Source organism: Chrysochloris asiatica, unplaced genomic scaffold (genome assembly GCF_000296735.1).
Source record: "Chrysochloris asiatica unplaced genomic scaffold, ChrAsi1.0 scaffold00122, whole genome shotgun sequence".
Classification (NCBI taxonomy): Eukaryota; Metazoa; Chordata; class Mammalia; order Afrosoricida; family Chrysochloridae; genus Chrysochloris; species Chrysochloris asiatica.
In genome coordinates, this window is record NW_006408640.1 from 9,915,068 (window position 1) to 9,935,611 (window position 20,544).

A 20,544-nucleotide genomic window follows, 5' to 3' on the forward strand; every position below is an offset into this window, starting at 1 on the left:
GTGGTGTGCGATGGAGTCAGTTTCAACTCATAGGCCCTTTCATAGGGTTTCTTACAGGAACAGAAAGCATCATCTTTTTTCCCATGGAACTGCTGGTAGTTTCTAACTACTGACCTTGACGTTAGCAGCCTGACTTGTCACCACTACACTACCAGAGCTCACACCAAGACTATAGGCAACTCTATCTCAATCCCTGTTTAAAGTTCCATTTCCTTTTCAAAATGAAAGGCCTTTTATTTTTTTTAAATGTAGCTTACCTCTGCTACAACAGATTTTTACTGTATTTGCAAATATTTTCATATTTTATACTCTTGTATGGTGTTCTCAATGAACAGTTCACAGCTAAAGACTGGGTTTTGCCATTGACTGGGAGTATGATCTTGACAAACCTCTTAACTTACCTAGGAAAACTACATAGTGTGAAAATTAAATGAAAAATAAATGAATGAATGAATGGAACAAATATCTCCTACAGGTATTCCAGGAACAGATAAATGCACAATAAAAGTAAGTCTCCTGCCTACCAAGCACCCATGGACTACAGTTGGTATTTTTGTGAAGTTGAGATTCTAGCATTTTTGTTCTATAGCAGCACAGATGTCTGGCCTCAATACTATCCCTGCAACGGACCCCCTTACCCCCAACACGTCTCTCAATAGAACACTGCATCATAGGAAGTAACATGAACTGTAGTTTCATTGTCCTCATTAGTTATAAGTGATGGTTGTGGTGGTGGTGTGCCTTTGAGTCAGTTCTAACTCATAGTGACCCTGTGTAGGGTTTCTGAGGCTGTAAATCATTACAGGAGCAGAAAGCCTCATGTTTCTCCCATGGAGTGAATGGTAGATTCAAACTTCTGGCCTTGCAGTTAGCAGCTCAATTTATAATCCACTATGTTACCAGAGCTCCTTTATAAGTAATAGGTTATTATATTAAAACTCATGTTATGTAACATATTAAAATTCACTTCCTCCTAGAATTAGATTTGAGGCTAAGCCTGGTTAACTGAAAATATATTAAAGTAGAAGAATACAGAGAATAGAGTTGTCTCCTCAAAATAGAGTTGACCGTGATGACGGGAATGAAATGGAACACATCAACATCGATATCTTAGGCATTAGTGAGTTAAAATGGACTGGTATTGGTCATTTTGAATCTGATAACCACATGGTTTACTATGCAGGGAATGACAAATTGAAGAGGAATGATGTTGTATTCATTGTCAAAAAGAACATATCCAGATCAGTCATTAGGTACAATGCTGTGATAGGATAATATCCATGTGCCTACAGAGAAACCCCACCAGACTGCAAAGCCTTTTGAACTGCAAGGTCGGTGGTTCAAGCTCATCAGTGGCTCCTCAGAAAAACCCTGTACTGGGTCGCTATGGGTCGGAACCGACTCGACGGCATTTCACAACAGCAACAGGGAAGCCCAGTTAATATCAGTATTATTCAAATTTACACACCAACCACTAAAGCCAGTGGGGATGAAATAGAAGAAATCTACCAACTTGCAATCAAGATTGATCATTATTGGTGATTGAAATGCAAAGGTTGGGAGCAAACAGGAAGGATCAGTAGTTGGAAAATGTGGCCTTGGTGATAGAAATGATGCTGGAAAATGCATGATAGAATTATGCAAAACCAATGATTTCTTCATTTCAAATACCTTCTTTAGACAGTGTAAGAGACGACTATACACATGGACTTCACCAGGTGAAATACATAGAAATCAATTTGACTACATCTGAAGAAAGAGAAGATGGAAAAGCTCCATATCATCAGTGAAAACAAGGCCAGGGGCAGACTGGAGGAATACTCATTAACAACTTTCGATATGCAGATGATACAACCTTGTTTGCTGAAAGTGAAGAGGACTTAAAACATTTACTGATGAAGATCAAAGAACACAGCCTTTGGTATGGATTGCATCTCATTATAAAGAAAACAAAAATCCTCACCACTGGACCAATAAACAACATTCTGATCAACATTCTTGGATCAACTATCAACACTCATGGAAGCAGCAGTCAAGAAATCAAATGATGTATTGCATTAGGCAAATCTGCTGCACAAGACCTTTTCAAAGTGTTGAAGAGCAAAGAAGTCAGCTTGAGGACTAAGGTGTGCCTGACCCAAGCCATGGTATTTTCAATCACCTCATATGCATGCAAAAGCTGGACAGTGAATAAGGAAGGCCGTAGAAGAATTGATGCATTTGAATTATGGTGTTGGAGGAGACTATTGAAAGTGCCATGGACTGCCAAAAGAACCAATAGATCTGTTTAGGAAGAAGAGCAGCCAGAGTGCTCCTTGGAGGCCAGGATGGCCAAACTTCGTCTCTCATACTTTGGACATATTGTCAGGAGGGACCAGTCTCTGGAGAAGGATATCATGTTTGGTAAGGTGGGGGGTCAGCAAAAGAGAGGAAGACCCCCAACGAGATGATTGGCCAAGTGACAGCATCAATGGACTCAAGCGTGGCAACAGTAGTGAGGTTGGCCCAGGACTGGGCAGTGTTTCGTTCTGCTGTGCATAAATAAGGTCGCTATGAGTCGGTACTGACTGGATGGCACCTAACAAAAATGTGCAAGTCACAGTACTAATGCTGTGGCAGTATTATGGAACACTAAAGATGACTGAGGTATAGCGGTAAAGGGATTGGGAGAAAGTCCCTGGTGTGGACAGGGCGAGCACTGTAGACTTATCAGATGGTAAATGATGCTGAATTGGGGGAAGCAAACTAAGAGAGCCACCCTCAGCCCAGATGATTAATAGCTTTACGTTTATTCTAAAGATGTGCTCATGATTTGTTTTTTATATGCTGGTCTAATTATTAAATTGCACGTTATTGGCCAGTCATTAACAATGAATGCATATTATGGTACTACTATCAGGAAGCATTACTGTTTATGGATAAAATTTTGGGACCCAGGTTGATTAAGTGATTTGACTTTTGTTTCTCTTTTATTAAAGCTAGATCATGAAGAGTTTATGAAAATCTAAATATATGAAAAATCATAAACATATGAATTAAGTACTTTTAGTTAGGTTTTTAAAAATACTTTGATTTACAAGAAGGGTTCTCTTTATGCTCTCTTTAAATACCAATCTCCACTATTGACTTGACCATCTAGTTGGAATGTTAATAATTAAAATTTACTCCATATTTACAAAGATTCAAAGATACAGAAATTAGTATACAAGGTAGCTATGGGTCGGAACTGACTCAATGGTACTTAGCAACAACATATATGTATATATGTTGTTGTTAAGTGTCTTCAGGTTGTTCCAATTCATAATAAACCTGTATAGTATTTGCAAGGAGTGACTGGTGAGTTTGAACTGCTGACCTTATAGTTGACATTACAATGCTTATCCTACAATACCACACCAAGGTTCATTGTGAATATCCTATAGTGCCATATCATGATTCATATATATATATATATATATATATAATATTTGCATGGATATGTAAAACTTCCAAATTTAGACAACTTGTGAAGGAAAAAATAAAGAAATAGCATCATTGAATTAGAAACAGTATTTGTTGTTGCTGTTATGTGCCATCAAGTCAGTTCTGACTCACACAGCGGCCCTGTATAGGATTTCCAAGGAGCAGCTGGTGGATTTGGACCACCAACCTTGGTGTTAGCAGTCAAGCACTGATCCTACTGCATCACACCAGGAAGACTATGAGACTAGTTTTAATTCTCATGGTTTCCTTGCAAGTAATGAGTTATAGATTTGGAAAGGATACTGTACTTGAGTGTTTCTTAATGATTATAAGGGACTCCTGGTGTGGTGCTGTAGGATCAGCACTGGACTGTGTGAACCACAAGGTCAGCACTTCAATCCCACCAGCAGCTACTCAGAAACCCTATACAAGATCACTATGATTCAGAACTGACTTGACAGCAGTTAGCAACAATGAATACAAGGAGTCCTGGTGTAGCACTGTGGGATAAAGCACTGGACTGCAAGACTAGTTTGAACCACAAGGTTAGCAGTTCAAATTCAACAGCCACTCCTTGGAAACCCTATGCAGGGTCCATATGGGTTGGAACCGACTCGACAACACTTGACAACAATAACAATTATGAGTATATGGGGAAACAATTGAATAGAGTGTGTAAGAGCATGGTTTCCACTGTCAATTTTTATTCAACTAAAATTTAATGGAAAAGATATTATTATTTACTGTTTCCATTTTAGACCTAAATTGCATAGTAGGATTCCCAGGCTCAGGTACCATGCCTAGAAAGAACGGCCTTGCGGAGGTGTTTAGCCATCTGGAAAGGATGTACTTAAAAGTAATTTTTGTATTTTTGAAACAAAAAATTGCACTGCAAATTTAAAATCAGCTAACCATGAAAGAAGGCAGGAAAGGAGAAGATGAGGGACAAAACAGTATAAAACATGCAGAAAAGAAATAGCAAAGTGTCAGAATCCTTTCCAGTAATTACTGTAAATGCAAATGGATGAAAATTTCTAATCAGTTGGGGGAGATTAGCAGGATGGACTTGAAAGAATGATCTAATTGTATGTTGTCTTCAAGAGACCCACTTTAGATTGCAAAACACAAATATGTTGGAAGTGAACAGCTTAAAGAGTGACCAAACATTAGTATTTACTAATACTAAACAGCATATACTTTAAGGTAAAAATAGTTACAGGACAGCCAACAAACATATGAATAAATGTTCACAATCATTCATCATTAGATAATAATCAGATATCATCTCACACTGGCATTAATAGCAAAGTTTAAAACAAATGAACAGGAAACAACAAATGCTGGCAAGGGTGTAGAGAGACTGGGACCCTCCTGCATTGCTAGTGGGGCTGTGAAATGGTCAGTCATTGTGCAAAACAGTATGGTGCATCCTCAGAAAATTGGAAATAGAAATACTGTTTACCCAGCAATCTCTCTACTTCGTATATATCCACAAATATGAGAGCCAGGACAGGAGCAGACATATGCACACTGATGGTCAATGCAGCACTATTCCCCAGAGCCAAAAGATGGAGATAGCTTACATTCCAATCCATGGAAGAATGGATAAAGGAACTTTGGTACATATACACAGTGGAATATTTTGCAACATTGAAGAATAATGATAAATCTTTGAGACGCCACATAACATGGTTGAATCTGAAGGACATTATGCTGGGTGAAATTAGTCACTCACAAAAGGATAAATATTGGTTAATACCGCTATTGTAAGAATTCAAGAACAGGTTTTCATACTTAAAAAAATGTTCTTTGATGTTTACCAGGGGTAGGAGGGTTGTTGATGTTGTTGTTATGAGCCATGTAGTTGATTCCAACCCATAGCAACCCTGTATAGGGTTTCCAAGGAGCAGCTGGTGAGCTTGAACCACCGACCTTGCAGTTCAAATGACTTTGCAATCTGATGCATTAGCCCACAGCACCACACTAGGGGTAGGAGGGAAGGGAGTGTAATTTACTGGCGAGAGAGTAGAAACATGTTAACCCTGGTGATAGGAAAAGGCATTAAACAAGAAGTGGGAGGTCTGTGTACAAGAAGAAGGAGGCTGGCAGAAGAATGATGAAGACAAGTGAACACACAGGGGGGTATGCAAGGACTAAAGGGGAGAGAGGTAAATAGTGATAGATATTAAACTTTGGAGCAACTGTGTTCTGTGGGTAGATACAAAGACAGAGTCACAGTCTGAATGGGTATGGGAGGAAAAGTAGGAGTATACCCACAAATATATGAGTTTGAATGAGAACATGGACATTTGCCTTTCCTGCAAACACAACTATAAATGTGCTGTTGTTTTACTAGCTGCCGTTTAGTTGGTTCTGACTCACAGAACAAAACACTGCCTGGTCCTGCTCCGTGCTCACAATGATTGTTAAATTTAAGTCCAATGCTTCTACCACTGTGACCATCTATCTCATTGGAAGTTTTCCTCTTTTTCGCTGACCCGCCACTTTACTAAGCATGATGACCTTCTTCTCCAGGGACTGATCCCTCCTAACAATATGTCCAAAGTATGAGACATACTAGACTTCTAAGGAACACTCTGTGCTTCTTCAACAAACAGATTTCTTTGTTCTGGCAATCAGTGGTACTTTTAATATTCTCCAGCACCACAACTCAAATGCATCAATTCTCCTATGGTCTTTATTCACTGTCCAAATTTCACATGCATATTAGGCTATTGGGTTAGGCTATAAGGTGGCTTGGGTCAGGCACACCTTAGCCCTCAAACTGACATCTTTGCTTTTGAATAGTGTAAAGGGGTCTTGTGCAGCAGACCCGTTTAATGCAACACATCATTTGATTTCTTGACTGCTGCTTTTGTGAGTGTTGATAGTGAATGTAAGTAAAATGAAGTCTTTGACCACTTCAGTCTTTTCTCTATTTATTATGATTTATTGGACAAGTAGTGAAGGTTTTTGTATTCTTTATATTGAGGTGCAACCCACAGTGAAAACTGTGATCTTTGATCTTAATCAGTTCAGTATTTTAACTCCTCTTAGCTCTCAACGAGCGAGATTGTCATATCTGTATATAACAGGGTTTTAATGAGTATTCCTCTAATCCTGATGCCACATTCTTCATATAATCCAGCTTCTCAGATTATTTGTTCAGTATACAGATTGAATAATTATTGTGAAATAATACAATCCTGGTACACACCTTTCCTGATTTTAAACCATTCAGTGTCTGTCCCCTTATTCTGTTAGAAAGACTGCTTCATAGTTTATGTACAGATTCCTCAGGAGCATAGTCTAATGTTCCAGAATATTCATTCTCCACAATGTTGTCCATAGCTTGTTACGATCCACACAATTGAAATTCTTCGCATCGTCAATAAAGCACAACCAAACGTCTTTCTGGTAGTCTCTGCTTTAAGTCAAAATCTATCTGATTTCAGCAGCAATATCCCTCATTCCACATCCTTATCTGTATCCAACTTGAACCTCTGGCAGCTCCCTGCCAATGTAATGTTGCAGCCATTTAAAAATAATCTTTAGCAAAATTTTACTTGCATGTGATGTTAATTATATTGTCCAATGATTTCCACATTACCTTGGATCTCCTTTCTTTGAAATGGATACAAATATGGATCTCTTCCAATTAGTTGGCCAAGTCTTCCAAATTTTGAGGCATAGATGATTGAGTGCCTCCAGTGCTGCATCAGTTTGTTGAAAGATTTCATTTTATAGTCCATGAATTCCTAGGGCCTTGTTCTTTGCCAATGCCTTCAGACCCCTTGGACTTTTGGCTTCTGATCATATGCTATCTCTTGAAATGATTGAGCATCAACCATTTCTTTTTTGGTACAATGACTGTGTGTATTCCTTCCTTCTTCTTTTGATGTTTTCTGCATTGTTCAATATTTTGCCCATAGAATCTGTCTTAGGCTTAGTGTAGCACTGCAGGATAATGTGCTGGACCATGAGCTCAGTTTGAACCATGGTCCAGAACCAACTCAATGACACTAAACAACAATAACAACATAACAACCCTATATAGGGTTTCCAAGAAGCGGCAGGTGAGTTTGAACCACCAACTTTGTGATTCAAACAACCTTGTGGTCCAGTGCTTTATCCCACATATTTAAAGATAAATTTATTATCAATGAAATGACTTGCAATTATAGAGTCCTGGGTACCTAGTGGAAAAGAGAGAGAGCCTTTCCTGTGTGTCCATTAATTGCAAGCAGGCCACATCCCCAATGAAACATTCCTCCAATTGATTGGCTGTTCACAGCTACTCATATAGAGTTAAGGATGCCTGTGTTAAGTTTCATCACCAGGGGAATGTTGTTATTGTTGTTAAGTGCCGTTGAGTCAGTTCTGACTCATAGCAACCTTGTGTAGGGTTTCTGAGGAGCAGCTTGTGAGCTTGAACCACAGATCATGTGCTTCAAACTGACCTTGCAGTCCAGTGCATTGAATAAGAACCTCTTAACTGCTAAGCCGTGAGAATCCTGGCCTAGTCAAGTTGACACAGAACCCTAAGTATGACAATCCACCCTTATCAATGTGACACTTATAAACTATCTGTATAATCTCTAAATAAAGGTAATTGTGATGTCATACTTGCATGTAAAATTATATAACTAAAACACATACAACTGAAAGTGCTCTGGTCCCATTTACGTTATATGCCACAAATGAACAAGGCAAAAATATTTGATGCACAGATACAAAACGATATATATATATATATCATTTGAATGTCCAAATCACACATTCTGCAAGCCAGCCTCCTACCCATAGGCACACAGCATTTCTCAGTCCATGGACCTAGAGTCTATAGCTGCTCTGTCTTTCTCTGACACCACCTCTGCTGTCATCTCTGCTGTTGCCACTTTTCCATGCAGGGATCCCACACTCCTCTCATGCTCTTCCTTCTTAACAGTCCTGGGATCATCTGTTCCTGGAATGAAAGATTAACTGCTCCCCAATTTTAGTTGCACATCTTCTACAATTACAGTTTTGAGAATCACAATTAATCCTATTAACAGTTACTCACAATTGAAATGATAGAATTCTATCAGCATCATTCCCCACCCCCTTTTGCCAGAGCCATCTGGAAAAGAGGAAAACTAGTCGGTGCTTTTCTACCATACTCCCTTCATTCAGAAACTAAGCACACCCATGAAACATCATAAGCCAGCCACTTCATTTCTTTATATATTCCCCCATTTTTTACAGCCAATGTTGAAGTCGCGCATCCCTATCAACCCAATGGAGTCCTGGTGTGGCACTGTGGGCTAATGTGTCAGATTGCAAAGTTGTTTGAACTGCAAGGTCAGTGGTTCAAGCTCACCAGCTACTCCTTGGAAACCCTATAGGGTTGTTATGGGTCAGAATCGACTAGATGGCACTTAACGACAACAACATCAACCCAATATACTGAGGAGACAAACATGTGCCTTGATCTGAAGACTCTTTCATTCTGGTTAGAATTTTTAGCAACTTCATCCATCTTTTTTATTATTATTATTATTATTAAAATGAATGTTTTATTGTGTATTGTGTGATAGTTTACATGGGGAAACATTAGTTTTACATTCATTCTATCATACATCATTTCATTGCCATGGTTACCATCCCATCCATGCATCATCCCCCAACAAAAGGGTATACCCTGCACGCCCCCCCTCACCCCCCACGGTCCTCAGCACACAGCCCCTTTACCTCTCTGGATCTCAAGTCCCCAGTCACTCCATCTCTTCACGTCATCCTCTCTGTCTCCATCTCAGGCCTCACTGCTTCTCTGGGTGGGGTCCTGCTCTCCACTCTTCTCCATTGATGGTCCCAGGGCCCTCTACTCCTAGACTGAAAGGCTAATCTCTCCCCTCCTTGCTATAAAATATCCACCTTTACATTTCCAGACCTCACAATCAGTCCTGATAACAATTATTCACCATCGCATCACAAGAGACCTATCTGGATTTCTTTTCATCAGCCCTTCCTAGACAGGTTGGGTACTATTCACTGGAGACTCTACTATCCCTCTTGAAAGCTTGTAAACCAGTCACTTCTTACCTTTGTATCACTCCCCCCATTTTGGGTAGCCAATGTTCAAGTTACCCATCCCTATCCACTCTTTGTGTGGAGGGGGTGGGAATAATTCATGGAGCCGGGATTTGTTTCCTCTTTTGAGCTACTGCATTTATAGGTGTAGGTCAAGTTCATCAAGTTGTATCAGATAACACTTTTTTTTTTTTTTCCTCTTCTTTCTTTTCAGATTGAGTTCTGTTCATCCAGTCATTGAAGTCAGGTTAAGTGGGTATCATCTGCAAGTGTGGGTGTTCTTGCGTCTGCCTGCCCTCTTCTTATCAGCTGGTTGCTTCGCTCTCCACTCTAGTCCTCTGTGGCTGTGTCACTGACTCTGAGCCCATGAGTCCCCAGGTCCTGCCTCTCTGCTGGCCGGCCAAGCCTCCACCCAGGTTCACAGTAGTCTGCTGAACGATGCAGGGCTCAGCTCGTCGCTTCATTGGTGTTCTTCGGTCACTTCTCTTTATGGGTGACGTGGGTGGTCGCCAATCAGAGCGTGTATCTCCGTTACGTCTTGTCTTGGGAGAGGATTTGTGCTGAGAGGACCCAGCCACTTACCTTGATGTCTCCTGGGCTAGCAACTTGCTTGTTCTTGTGGTTACAGTCGGACTGCTCTTGTTGTTTTGTATTTTTCCTGTAGGTCCTTCTTTAAAGAAGTGTTTTCTGGCTGCTCCAGGCTGGTCTGCTTGTCCTTTCAAGAGGAAAGTTTCCCGTCTCTGAGGGTCTGGATGTGGTTAGGCTTCAATCAATGATTCTTATGTACTGCCAAGGCTCTTCAGGAAATCTCCTTCACTGGATACATTATAGTCCCGTTTTAGGTATTCCAATCAGTTATAGGAAGAAGACGGACTTACAAGCTTTCTATGGTGACATCTCTGGCTATTCCTTTCTCTCCCCCTACACTGTCTGTTTTATAATATAATGTATGGTAAACCAAGGTTCAAAAGTCAGCCAAGCATCTTAACATTATTCCCCCCTTTTCCCTATTCCAACCCTATCCCAGTCTGTATCCCAGAGCCCTGTTGTTCCAAGGCTGTGCCTACGTCATTTTTATTTTATTTTATTTTATTTTATTTTACTTCTGTCCCATTTAGCTCATTCATATCTGTCTAATTGTTCTCTCATCTGCTTTGTTCTTCCATTCCCCTCTTCCTGTTTATATATTGCTCCCTCCCCCACACCCAAACTATCCTGTGTCTACTCCCTGCCCTGTGCTCCACCTTCCCCTCCCACCCTTAACCCTACCCCTACACCCTAGCATCCAGTTAATCATTCACTTTAGTGGATTAGTATGGGTTCTTTTTCTTAGTCTTTTACAGTAGTGGTCCTATGCAGCATTTTTCCTTTTGTGATTGACTAATTTCACTTGACATAATGTTCTTAAGGTTCATCCATGTTAGGAAGTGGCATGCAGCTTCCTTGTTATTTTTCAATGTAGCATAGTACTCCATTGTGTGTAGGTACCACAGTTTGTTTGTCCATTCTTCAGTCTATGGGCATTTTGGCTGTCTCCATCTTTTTGCTATTGTAAATAGTGCAGCTGTGAACATTGGTGTGCATATATCTTCCTGTGCTGTGGCTCATTTTCTTGTAGGTAAATACCAAGTAGAGGAATTGCTGGATCGAATGGTATTTCTATTTTCAACCTTCTGAGGAAGCGCCATATTGTTTTCCAGAAAGGTTGGACCATTTTGCAGTCCCACCAGCAATGCAGGAGTGTCCCAGTCTCTCCACATCCTTGCCAGCATTTATTGTCCTCAACTTTTTTGATCTTTGCTGTTATTGTTGGTGTGAGATGATATCTCATTGTTGTTTTGATTTGCATCTCTCTAATGGCTAGTGACCATGAACATTTCTTCATATGTTTGTTGGCTGCCCGGATCTCCTCCCTGGTGAACTTCATCCATCTTTATGCATTACATTTCCTTTTGACAACTTCCAATTTGCCTAGATTTATGCTTTGTGCATTCCATGTTCTGATTTCTAATGGATGTTTACAACCATTACTCTTCGTTTTGAGTTGTGCCCATCAGCAAATGAAAGTCCTGAAAGCTTGTCTCCATTTTTGTCATTATAGTCAACTTTACTTCGAGGCGACAACATTTCCTTATTTGTATTTTGAATGCTTTCCAACCTGACGGGCTCAATTATGACACTATCTGACAGTGTTCCTCAGCTATTCATAAGATTTTCATCTTTCAGTACTATATCCTACCATGGTTTGCTGCTTTTGTAAGGTTTTTGCTGGCTAATCATTCAAAAGTAGTCTGTCTCTCCCTTTTTCAATCTGCCTTTATCTGGAAGCTGTGCTAAATCCTGTCTACCACGGATGACCCTTCTGGTATCGAAAATACTGGTGGCATAGCTTCCAGCATTACAATAACATGCAAGCTACCGTAGTATGGCATACTGACAAATGAGGGGTAAAACAAATAACTGACAATGCTTGTTTTTTTCTTTTTTTCTCAGTGTTCTCTTAGTTCTTTGAAAACATGACAGAGTAGCACTTGATGGCTAGATTAGAAGGCTGTATGGGATCCTAGTGGGGTGATGTAGAATAATCAGTGGACTGCTGACTGCAAGGTCAGTGGCTCAAACCCATCAGCAGTTCCTCAGAAACCTTATACAGTATTGCTATGAATCAGAACATACTCAATCACACTTAACATGCTAGCACAGTTTTAATAATGTTTCAGTTGTAATGTGTGGGTAATAAAATTCCAGTCTTAGTTTTATAAGTGTGTTTTTGTTTATTTTGATACTGACTATAGAAACTCCACTGGTGTTGAGTTGATTCTAACTCAGAGAACTTACAGGACAGAATATATATCCCCCATAGGATTTCCAAGGTTGTAGATCTTTATAGAAGTTGACTGCTATGTCTTCTGCAGAGCAGCTGGTGGATTCAAACTGCCAACTTTTTGATTAGTAGCCAAGTGTTTTACCTACTGTATCATCAGGTTCCTCATATGTTTTTGTTACAGGAATAGTGGAACACTAATTTATCAAAATGTATATTTTAACAGATTCATTTTGATGGTTTAGACCATAAATATGACTACTGTATGGATACAGACATCCCTGACATTCACCCACATGGGTGATGTGCACTCACAGGGCATCCTCTGAAAGGACCATATCATAAGCATTGTATTTTTTGTTTCCTTATAAATACTTAGCCTGAATTCCATCATTAGTGTTGCTTATTCATGTGCTATTTATTGATATTTGAAAGGTAAATATCAGCTAGGTAAATTAATCATCATTACAGTTACTCTGAAAATTATTCACAATTAATCCTCAAAGGGCATCCTGTATATAAGTGAAAAGTCATAATCATTAAGAAATTATTTTGATAGTGTTATCGAAAAGATTTTTTTTTATTTGTTTTTGTTTTCTACTCTTACATTATTTGGAAAATTTACCCAGCAGATCCAATTGAATCTAATCTTGACCATTGCTTTTAGGTGAAGTCACATTAATTTTTTAAACCTCACTGTCTTTGTTATCTAGTGCTGCTATAACAGAAATATCACAAGTGCACGGATTTAGCAAACAGACATTTCTTATCTCACCGTTTAGGAAGTTAGAGTCTGAATTCAGAACACTGGCTCTGGAGAAAAGTTCCTGGCTTCATTCAACATCTGTTGACGCAGCATTCCTTGGAGATTCCATATGTCTGAGCATCAATCTTCCCTTGAAACTAGGGGCTTCATAATGTAGGGACCCCAGGACCAAAGGATGCACTGTAATCCTGGCTCTTCTTTCTTGGTGGCAGTAGGTCTCTCTTTTTCTGCTCACTCCTCTCTCCTGTGATCTCTTATAAACGGTGTTTCAGAACATATCTCTGGGAAACTCTCTTACATAAGATAGAGTTGTGATGGAACTAGGAATATTGCTGTCCACTTTTAATTCTTTTCTTGATCTATCCCATCATAGGGAATCATCACATGTAAGGGCTACATTACATCATTACATAACTTACAAACCACTGAGAATTATGAGCCGATCAAGTTGACACCTATTTTGAGGGGATAAAGTTCAATCTATGACACCTCCTATCTTATTTATTTTTTAGAATACAGTACAAACATTTTAGAAAAAGACCAAAATATTTTAAAATTCAACAATGCATTAATTTTTGTAGTTATAAAAAAATTTTAAACCATTCATTATTACTGTTACCTTTATCATTTCTGTCTTTCTAGCTGCTCAAATAGGAACTTAACCATTCTTCAAATTCTAATGAGGCCTAAACCAAAACATGTTTTATCGGAACGATTCTTCTGATCTAATTAGTTGGACATGATGAACAATTAGTTCTAGATACATGTGCAAGTATTCTCAAGTCTTATGTTTCTTTTCTCTTTTCCCATCACAGCTTCTCTTGCCTCCTCCCCCCATTGGCTTCTTGTGCTGAAGCTAGCATGTTTTTCTATTATTGGGATGTCTTACATTGAGCCAGCCTAATGATGCTTGAAACTTAGACCTAAAAGGACAAGCTGCATCTTTGAAAGAATCCTTAATTTCATGTAGAAGTAGAAAGAAGAAACCTGACTTAGTAATTAGACAAAACTGTTTACGTTGTGCTGAATTCTTCCAAAACTACTAATCAACATGATGCTCTTAGGGAATTTACAGTGTATTAACAAGAATAAGATCTGCACACAAAATATGTAAAATAAGGGAGACCAGTATCTGAACCAGGCAGGGGAAGATGCCAGCAACCGAACTTGGTGGTTTTCTTCTGATTTTGGTTTTATTCTTCATGATTTCAGGTTCGCAGCATGCCTGGAAGATGGTTCCACTTGATGCTGACCTACCCTTACTTACCCCTCCACATCTGTTCTTCCCTCCAGTAAGTTCCTCAACAGGAAAGATTCCGGCTTTATTTTAAGTATAGAGACTTTCTTATTCCATCTCACCTTACTTGATCTTTTGCCAAGCTGACAACCTGACTTCTCTACATGGATATGTTATAAACATACTGAAGTTTATGTATCAAATTTGAATTACATCTCAGGCCCAAGCTACTTTTTCTATTATTGTTTCTGAAATTTCCACTTCTTACTGCAGAGCCGTTTTAGACTCACCTCCCTTCTTATCCTTTTCTTGTCTTGTTGTTGTGATGTTGTTGTTGTTAAGTGCCGTCGAGTCGGTTCCGACCCATAGCAACCCTATATAGGGTTTCCAAGGAGCGACTGGTGAGCTTGAACCACCAACCCTGTAGTTCAAACGGCTTTGCAGTCTGGTGCATTAACCCACAGCGTGATAGTGGTATGCAGTTGTGTCTGTTCCAACTCTCAAGGATCTTACATAGGGACTCTGTGGAGCAGTTGGTGGGTTTGAACTGCCAACCTTAGCAGTCTAGTGCCTATCCAACAGTTCCACACCTTGACTCCTTTTCTTGACCTACACATCCAATAAGTCACTAAGATCGGATGATTCTCTAGAATTCCTCTCCCTGCTCCATGTCATTGCATTACTTTGGGTCCGCATTATGGTTAGAAATGATTCTAAGAATATGATCTACAGCCTGCTATGAGTGACACAGGGGTTCCCAGTGAGTCTAAAGTAGATCCAAACATGCACATTATCTAGACTATATTGCCTAGTGGTTGAGAGTATAAAATCTAGAGTCATAATGCTTAAGTTTGCATCCTGCTTTTACTTAGCTTTGTGATCAATGTGCCTTCAGTTTTCATTTCTATAAAATACAGATAACATATGGATCTATCTCATAAACTTATAATAATTAAATGATAGACATCTATGCTTCATATTTCAAAACCTACTTGGCTATAATATGTGTTTGTAAAGAAAAGAAAGTGGCAGCCATCCCGCCCACAGTGTTCTACTCAGATGGGTTCGATAAGCCATTGCAATGACCACAAAGAAATCAGGGACAGTATACACAGTTGTGGAGTTTATTATGGAAGCTAACAAGTTACAAGCCAAGGTTAAAATGCTGAAGGGACAATTATTCCAGTCAGGACAACCTCTTCTCAGTCTTTCTCTGTCTGGCCAATGGTACAAAGCTCTTTTAGGTCTACCGATTAATACCCACAGGATACAGCACTCCACCATAAAGCGCAGCTTGAAGAAGCCTGGCTCTATCTCTGTTGATTAGCAAACTTAGTCCCCCAGTTAAATGCCTCCTACAGCAAGCCTCCTGCCCAAAGGCACTCAGCTTTACTTGCTTTGTCTTGAGCTCTGGTTCTTGGCATTGCCTCGGCTACTCCTCTTCCATTCCTCCTGTATTACAACTTCCTGTCTCTGGGTCAAGGAGGTTCAGTGTGCAGTGATCTCAGGGTCCAAACAATGTGCTCCACTCCTAATTGTTCTCTGATGGTAGTGAGATTCCCCCTCCTCCTTCGGAGACGGCTCGTTTTATACTTAGGCTCGAATGTCAAGTTTTTACATCTGCAATGAACGCTTGTTAACATCCACAGTGGAATCATCTCAGCCTATCAGTATCTTCTTTGACCTTCTCTTACCCAGAGCCACCTGTGAGTCATTTTGTGGGAGTTACTAAGGCTACTGGTGATAGTGGTTGTGTGCCATCGAATTGGTTCTGACTCATAGCGACCCTGTAGAGGGTTCCTGAAGCTGTAAATGTTTACAGAGGCAGAAAGCCTCATCTTTCTCCCACGGAGCTCTTGGTAGATTCGAACTACTGACCTTGCAGTTAGCAGCCCAGCTCATAATCCACTATGCTACCAGAGCTCCTTTACGAAGGATAGAAAAGACATAATAAATAATTTGATATACCACAGTGCTCAGTTAATGTTAGCTGCTGTTACGGGGAAATGAAATAAAATTATATAAGTTACCATGTTTACATAAAACTGTGTAAGTTATTAAGGGTTCCAAAATTTCAAATTGAGGTAAAATAAATGTGTAACTGAAGTTTTCCAAATACTTTTACTTCATTTTCTTTTTAAGAAATTTTACTACTATGCCTTGTGGGCAGTATTACAAGATTCTTATTTTGTATGTTCATTCACCTTCAGATAATTGAAATCCGTACAATTTGAGGGAAAGATAACTTGTAATTTGCTGTCTTCAGTTGGCCAAGCTTTTCTGTAAACTGCTGTGCTTGCTGTTTTGTATAAATTCTGTTTGTTTAGATAAATCATTATTAACTTGGATTCTTGTGGGTTGTTTGGTTAACACTATGACTTATATTTACATCATTAGTTTTGTATCATTAATTTTAACATCCATGTGCCTATTGTCAAAGTAGTAAATACATATATTCACATAAAATTCTACTCTAATATTAGTTCTGTGTTATTTATTTATTAATCACAGGATTCTATAAGGTGGCAACAAATAGTTCAATTATGCCAACACAACAACACTTGAGTTTCAGTGGCTTCCTGACTGTCCATTACTATTTCTTTCCCATCGTTGTTGTTGTTAGTTGTCTACCATGTTGTCTTTGACTCAAGGAGACCTCATGTATAACAGAACAAAACATTGTTCAATTTGTGCCATCTTCAAGACCATTATCATGTTTGAGTTAATTGTTAAAGCTATTGTTTTAATCCTTTCACTGAGAGTTTCTGTCTTTTTCACTGGCCCTCTTTATATCAAGCCTTTTTGTAGTGATTAGTTTTTCCTGATGTGTGCAAAGTAAGTGAGCTGAAGTTTCACCATCATTACTTCTAAAGAGCATTCTGGTTGTCTTCTAAGACTTATTTGTTTACTCCTCTGACAGTCAAAAATACATTCAGGATTCCTTTATTTATTTATCTGTACTTTGTATTGTGAACGAGGAGAAGGTTTACAGAGCAGATCATCCATTTTATATTCAACAAGTCAAACACTTCATGTCATCTCACTGCAATCCCCTCAATTTGACATCACTTATCTCACTTCCTCCTTGTGTTTCTTATTTCCATTTCTCCTTCTTTCCAACTTTTCTAAACTTTGTCTTTAGATAAATTATGCCTTTTTTATCTCAAGGAGCTAAACATTCTCTGAGGATGTGCTGGCTCCCTAATGTTGTTGTTCCTCTTACGTTGTTGTTAAGTGCTGTTGAGTCAGTTCGGACTCACAGCAACTCTGTATATGGTTTCTAAGGAGGAGTTTGAAACATCAACCTTGTGGTTCAAAACCAACCTTGCAGTCCAGTGCTTATCCTACAGCACTACACTGGGGCTTAGCTAAAAATTGAGCCATGAGGTTGAATTCAATTACAGATCTGAGGCGTGATCAAGGGTCATTGTCTCAAGGGTTCTACCAGTCTCTAACTAACCAGGTAGCATTGTGGTTTTTATGATTTTGAGGTTTTTTTCCATGATTATCTTCTATTCTATTCTGGAAACTCTAATATGAACCTTTTCAGAGCAGTGGATAGTGGTAGCCAGACATCATCTAGTTCTTCTGATCTCAGGGTCATGGAGACTGATGTGTCTGTGACCCATTAGTGCATCTGACTAATTATTTCCATTTGTCTTCAGTTTTGTTTACTCGTGTTTCTTTCAGAGAAGAAGAGACCAATAGTTGCACCTTAGAAGACCACTCATGATCTTTTAAGATCCTAGTTTCTACTCACCACAGTCAGAGGTAGAAATGTTATCTTTATGGACTACCATAATTCAAATTCTTTCCTGATCATCTTTATTTATTGTCCAACTTTCACAAGCATATGAGGCAAGTGAAAATACTATGTTTTGGGTTAGGTTCACCCTAGTCTTCAAAGTGACAGCTATGATTTTTAACCCTTTAAAGGGAACCTTTGCAGCACATTTGCCTACCATAATATATCCTTTGATTTCTTGACTGTTGGAAGAACTTTTGTTTTCTTTATATTGATTGAGTTGTAATCCATACTGAAAGCTGTAATCTTGACCTTTATCAGTAAGCACTTCAAATCCTCTTCACTTTCAGCAAGCAAGGTTGTGTCAACTACATATCACAAGTTGTTAATCAATCTTCCTCCAATTCTGATGCCATGTTCTTCTTCATGATCTCTAACTTTTCAGATTATTTCCTTAACATACAGATTGAATAAGTACAGTGCAAGGATAAAACCCTGGTGCACACATTTCCTGATTTTAAACTAGGCAACATTCCTTCTTCTCTTCTAATGACTATTGTCTATGTACAGGTTCTGCAAAAGCAGAGTTAAGTCTTCTAGAATTCCCATTCTTCACAATATTATCCATAATTTGTTATGACCCACACAATAAAGTAAGTGCCTTACCTAGAAATCACGGGTAAAAACATATTTCTGTTATTCTCCGCTTTCATCCAAAATCCATTTGAAATCAGCCATGATATTGCTCATTACATTTCCTCTTCTGAATCCAGCTTGAATTTTTGGCAATTCCCAGCTGATGTACTACTACAACCATTTTTGTTTTCTCTTCGATAAAATTTTACTTTCTTATTATATTAGTGATATTCAATAATTTCTGCATTCTGATGGATCACATTTGCTTGGAATGGGTACAAATATGGATCTTTATGGGTTGGTTGCCAGGTAGCTGTCTTCAAGATTTCTTGGTATAGACAAATAGGCAGTTCCTATACAGGGTCGCTTCACCACTCGTCTGTCAGTTTGTCATACTGTGGTGGCTTGTGAGTTGCTGTGATTCTGGAAGCTATGCCAAGGGTATTTTAAATACCAGCAGGGTCACCCATGGTGGACAGGTTTCAGATTAATTTCCAGACAAAGATAGACTAGGAAGAAAGAGTGACAAACTACTTCCAAATTTTTGGTCACTGAAAACCTTATGAATAGCAGAGAAACATTGTTAGATATAGTGCCAGAAAATGAGCCCCTCAGGTTGGTAGGCACGCAAAATGCGACTGAGACAGAGCTGCCTCCTCAAAGTAGAGTTGACTGTGATGACCCAAATGGAGAAAAGCCAATGGGAGAAAAGCCCTCGGGACTTCATTTTGCTGATGGGGCACAACTCAAAGTGAAGAGAAACAGCTGTAAACATCCATTAGTAACCGCAACATGGAATGTATGAAGTATGAATCTGGGAAAATTGGAGAGTGTCAAAAATGAAATGGAACACATAAACATTGATATGTTAGGGATTAGTGAGCTGAAATGGATTGGTATAGGCCATTTTGAATCTGACAACCACATGGTTTACTATGCCAGGAATGTCAAATTGAAGAGGAATGGTGTTGCATTCATTGTCAGAAAGTACATATCCAGATCTTTCATGAGGTACAATGCTGCCTGTTGATAGGATAATATCCATGCACCTACAGGGAAGACCAGTTAATACCACTGTTATTCAAATTTACACACAACCACTAAAGTCAGTGAAGACAAAATAGAAACATTCTACCAAATTCTCAATCTGAAATTGATCAAACATGTACATCAAGATGTATTGATCATTAGTGGTGATTGGAATGCAAAGGTTGGGAACAAAGACAAAGGATCAGTAGTTGGAAAATATGACATTGGTGATAGAAATGATGATGGAGATTGCATGATAAAATTCTGCAAAATCAATGATTTGTTCACTTCAAATACCTTCTTTAGACAGCATAAGAGATGATTATACACTGGACCACACCAGATGGAATACACAGAAATCAAATTGACCACATATGGGGAAAGAGATGATGGAAAAGTTCCATATCATCAGTGAAAACAAGGCCAAGGGCAGATTGTGGAACAGACCATCAATTACTCATATGCAAAATCAAACTGAAGCTGAAGAAAATGAAAACAAGTCCATGAGGGCCAAAATATGACCTTGAATATATCCCACCTGAATTTAGAGATCATCTGAAGAACATATTTGATACATTAAACACTAAAGACCAAAGGCTAGAAGAGTTGTGGGATGACATCATGATCATCATACGTGAAGAAAGCAAAAAAGTCGTTGAGAAGACAAGAAAGAAGGAATAGATCAAAATGGATGTCAGAAGAGACACAGAAACTTACTCTCCTGCATAGAGATGCTAAAGCAAATGGAAGAAATAAGGAGGTACAAGAGCTGAACA

General features: G+C 39.0%; 1 pseudogene; it reads left to right on the forward strand.

Annotated features, from left to right (window-relative positions):
* LOC102839594 overlaps positions 1-20,544 on the forward strand; it is a 223,903-nt pseudogene that overhangs the window by 72,114 nt on the left and 131,245 nt on the right.